This window comes from Gavialis gangeticus, unplaced genomic scaffold, assembly GCF_001723915.1.
Source record: "Gavialis gangeticus isolate Ggan-Ray unplaced genomic scaffold, GavGan_comp1, whole genome shotgun sequence".
NCBI lineage: Eukaryota > Metazoa > Chordata > Crocodylia > Gavialidae > Gavialis > Gavialis gangeticus.
In genome coordinates, this window is record NW_017728992.1 from 192630862 (window position 1) to 192636267 (window position 5406).

Genomic DNA, 5406 nt, shown 5'->3' on the forward strand with positions numbered 1-5406 from the left:
GCGTTTCTTCCTCCTGGTGTTCACTCTCCTCCCAGTCTCAAACTACCCTTAAGTCTCTGAAGCCCTCAAAGGATTGAAATGAACAGAAATGGTGCAAAGAGGAGAAAATGCCTTTTAGCTTAACCAGCAGAACTGGAAATATTGCTAAGGTTTTCAGTGACAAGGTTTGGCAGCCAACATAACTCAGGGAAGACCACTTGACTGACAAGTTGTACTTGAGATCACAATTCTTCTTGCCTCCTCTCAGCAACTATTAAGATGAATTTTGTATTCAATTCACACACATTTGCCCCGAAATCAGCTAGGGGAAATTTAGGGACACATGGATCCCTAAAAATCCAAAGAGTTTGTGGTCCCCACCAGTCAGGGATGAGCTAGGCATAGCTAGGTGTGCCTATCGTAGCTAGGCGTGTTCTACTATGTAATGCCCATGCTTCTGGGCTTCACTGGTTGGCCCTGCCCACCCTCCTCCTTTCTGCTAAATGTATTAGGGTGTTTTTCAGCCTCTCTCAGGGGCATGGGGTTACAGCTAAGGCTGGAGATTTTGACTTAGGTGTGCCAATGCTTTTCATGGGACAAAGTCAGAGTTTCCTGGATGGAGGGTTTTGCCCCTCTACTCAGGGTCAGACAATTCACCATATTTTGGGTCAGGAAGGACTTTTACCCCATGGTCAGATTGGTATGGATTGTGGGGGTTTCTGCCTTCCTCTGTAGCTGGTTCTTTACCTGAGATCTCTTGAGCATATATTGACAACCTTTTAGAGAAGCAGGACATTAGCTGCCATGGTTCCCCTGCTTTACCTGTGGCAGGCAAGGATGTTACATCTGTGTTGTGTCAGGGTTGATGGTAATTTCATGTCGAGTTTAGATTATGGTTGGATGGGTGTTTTGGATAGGGAAGATCCTGTCTCAGGCAGGGGGTTGCACTAGATGACCTCTGGAGGTCCCTTCCAGCCTGACTTCTCTGTGATTCTATGAAACAAGTCTTAAAAAGCTTCTATGAGTTTCTAAACCCTTTCAGTACCCCATTGATTCCACTAGCATAATCTATTTTTGATTCGGCAGGCTATTAAGCATCCACTGTCAAGAACTGATAAGGAAGGAGAACTTGCTTTCATATCACAGAAATGGTAATGAGCACCTGAGTAGAGCTGATAAAGTGGGAGAAATTACATTCTGTAGCATATGAGTCACCTGAATACAGTTAGCATGTAGTGATCTGGTATTAGGGCCATATTTACCAGATACAAATCAACTGCATCTCAAGGGGACTTTGCTACTTCCTTACAACTTCAGGAGGACTCAAATCTTTCCTCAAGGCTTGAATAGAGCTGGAAATTGTGAGTGCAGCTAAACTGATCTAGCTAAAACAGTGAAGACCTCTCATGTAGACATGCTTGAACAGGTTTAAACTTGCTTATACCAGTTTACTTTCATTTCTAAATTACCAGATTAAGCTAAATTGCCTAAGGAAAGTTTAAAATGATTAAAATATTTCTACATTTGTCACAGTTAATTTACCGTAGAATCATAGAAAATTAGGTTTGGAAAGGACCTCAGGAGGTCACATCTAGTCCAATCCCCTGCTCAAAGCAGGACCAGCACCAACTGTATCATCCCAGCCAAGGCTTTGTCTAGCCGGGTCTTAAAAACCTCCAAAGATGGAGATCCCACCACCTCTCTGAGTAACTTGTTCCAGCACTTCACCACCCTCCTAGTGAGAAAGTTTTTCCTAATATCCAACCTAAACTTCCCTTGCCACAACTTGAAGCTCCTTGTTCTGACTGATTTAAAATCTATTTCAGTTGACCCCCTATTATTTCCTTCCTGTAGATGAGGAGCCAGGTTTTTAAAAGTCTCAAGGGGCACCTATACATGAGCAGCGAGGCAGCTCCAATGCTCTGTAATTACAGCGCATTGGAGCAGACTTAATTAATCAAGTGTGCTGGAGTGTGGTAATTACCGTGCACCAGCAGCTTCCAGTGTCTTGTGTATAAACATCCGCACACTTCAAAATGGTGGCAGGGGCACTTTATCTAAAGCTTTTTCAACGAGCTTTAGATAAAGCACCCCTGGTGCCATTTTGAAGTGCGGGGATGCTGATACATGAGACACTCCAGGTGCTTTAATTACAGTAGCTCTTGGAGCCACACTAATTAAAGTACCCCCCACCACTCCCGGAATATGTGTATAAATGCCCTAGATGCCTAAAGATACAAAGAGTTAAGCACCAACATGTTTCTGACAATTCTGCTAGGTTCCTATCAGTGCCTTTACATACTTCAATGTCTTAAAAAATCTAGTTCAAAGTCTGAGTCATAGAAATTGGAGCTAAAAGGAGGAGACTACATATAACATTCAAGAGGAGGTTGGATGATCTCCTGTCTGGGGTCTTGTGAACCCAGCATTCATTCCTGCCTGTGGCAGAGGGTCAGGCTAGATGATCTGTTCAGGTCCCTCCTGACCCCAGCTACTATGAAACTATGAAACATATAGTCCGATGGTGTTGTAACATATTTGAACACTGTGTAGAATTACCCTAAGGAAAATCAGGGGTAAAACTATACCGGTATAACTTATACAGGTGTACACATAGTTTGTCTGCAACTTACCCTGGAGTAGCCAGTTGGTCAAGGAAAACTGTCTCCTCCATGACATAGTGGTAAGGCACTTTAATAACAACAACTGAGTGTAGCAGCTGTGGGATATCTGCTTGTCTGTCCTCTCTGGATCCTGCTGTAACATACATCATCAGTGTAAATCACACCAGCGCAAATACATTGTGTGTACAGGCTCTGAAAGTGAATAAACGTAACAAGGCACTATGGGCTTCCATTTGGGGATAGCACTATTCATGGGTCTGGAGCTTCTTAGTGTGAGCTCACAGCACAGAGGGATGCCCTGTTTAAAAGAAGTGCCCTGCTCTGTGTAGAGGGGAGGCCACTGTTGCATGTAAATTGGGTTTGCTGGAGAGAGTGGACAGGATGGAGACCCTCTTCTCCCTTCAATTTTCCTCCTTCCCATCTAGCTTCAAATACAACAAGCCACAGCCCCATGGGAGGGGTGAATTCCAGCAGGGATTTCTGTCATTTTCAAAAATTGGTAATGCTTGGGCACTGTAAGAGGAAAGTCAGTGGGGTTCAGAAATTCCTCTGCTAAATTCCTTCCTTCCTTGTTGTCCTGCAAGGAGGTTAAGCTGGAAACCCAGAGTGAACCCAGTGTAGGTGAAGCTTTGGGGAATGCAAGTTAGGGGTTGGTAGGCTCCAGGTCAAATGCTGGCTTCGGGGTTTAGGCCCCTGACTGCTGTCACATCAATACAAGGAGTCAGTCAAGAGGTCAAAGCCTGCCAGTGGGCCATTGGATCCTGGGGCTAGGAACACTGAAGAGGTTCTCTACTAATCCATTTGTCTTGAAGACATGTGGGACTCAATGGGCATGTCTACACATTCATTAATGAGCCTTAGATACTGCACATTTAGTGTAGTACTTGCTTCATAAAGTACTAACAAAATATGCAGTACCTAGAGTCGCTGTGCAATTGCATCAGTGCATGGTTATTTAGCGACACTTACTGAGCATTAACGTAATAACACTGTGCAGTAGGCTATTTGCATGGATTTTGCTGCGACACACTACTACACAGTGTTATTAGGCTGATGCATGTGTAACCTGGGTGGTACTCCAATTGAAGGGATCAAAGCAGGTGCACAAGTGCTGTGGGGTGTAGGGACTCTCCTCCCCCTATAGAGCAGAGCCAGACCACCAATGGGGACTTAACCATATACCTTTTAATGAGAGAACAGTACTGGGACCATAACCAGTATAAACCAGGGGGAATAGGGGACACTACAATGCCTGGAGGGGACAAGATTCAACAAAGGTTACACATTTACAATCATTGACAAAATATAAAACACAAACAGCAGAACAAGCAATGCTGGTTGGTGAAATATAAAAGGCACAAAATACAAAATGTCAAATGACAAGGAATATATGGCCTAGGTACCTGGAGGGGGAGAAAGGAGGAAAACACAATGGCCCCTTTCCACTGCAACAAAAGTTTCCTCTCTGTTACTTCACTCACCCCAAATCATCCCAGCTGGGCCTTGAACTCAGACCTCCCCTGGGGTAGGTAGAAACTCTACCACACAGCCCCAAGGGCTGGCACTGCACCAAGCTGTAAGGGGTCTTGGCCTTTCCGGAGCCCCGGCCTCACGTCGAGCTGCCAGGCCTCTGATTGGAGGAGCTGGAAGCAGGGCTGGGAACCTCTCAGGTCCCTGCTCAGATCCTTGCTGGAGCGGGGGAGCCTCTCCTGCTGGCCGCAGCCTCTCCCAGGGGATCCTAGAGCCCAGCGGGAGCCTCTCCTGCCGGCCGCACGCCGCGCTGCTGAGGGTCCCACTGCTGCCTGCAGGTCCCAATCCTTCAGGCTCTTCTGGGGCAACTGCTCCCACCCCGCTGGCCCAGCTCTTCGAGACTTCTTCCTTGTGGTCCCTCACTGGTCTCCCCTGAGTCAGCCGCGCTGTCCCTTTTATCCCCCTCCAGGTGACCCAAGGAGCCAATCAGGGGACATGGGGGTGAGTCTCTGGGGCCTGCTTGGTGAGGAAAGGGAATCTCAAGTCCTCCAATCATCTTTTACCCTTTCAAAACCCCTGGGCTAAGTCACTGCCAGCTAGCCCGTCACACGTGCTAAGCGTCTTGTGTAGATGCGCCCAGTAACTGGGTCCCGACAGCAGATTTGTAGCCATGCCCTGGGATGCTGGTCCAGTTTGTAACCAGGTCACATGGATATAACAGTTCCATACCATAGATTGCGCTACTGTATGTACCTCTTTGGATAAAAAAGATCCCACTCTTAAAATAGTTAATCTGGTTCAAGTGTTTCTGTTTAGAACATGTCTAAGAGCAACATGTGAGTTCACTCCAGTTGCATTTTACTTCTAGTGATAGAAAAACAAAAAATAATGTGAAGTCATAACAGGTTGAGTCTATGTTACATGGCTGGTGTGCTGGGCACTGTTCGTTGTGCTGACAAATATTGTCTTACTGTTTCCTCAAACTCCCATCTGTATCCATCCCTTGGCTTTTGTATTATACTGTACACTCTTTGGGGAGGAACCTTTCTTTTTTTTTTGTTCTGTGTTTGTAGGACACCTAGCACTGCTTGGCACTACACTAATCTGAATCCGTAATGACTAAATAATAGCAGCCGAGCTCTTGACTCAGGCCCCCCAGGCCTGGAGCACTGTTAACCCTGGCACCTATCGATGACTCGCTCCTGCCTCCTCCCCCCGGCCTCAGCCCTGGTCTCTCGTGCATTCATGGAGGGTTGATGATGCTCAAGGGCAACCAGCATGGCTTCATTAGGGGCAGGTCATGTCAGACCAACCTGATTGCCTTTTATGATCA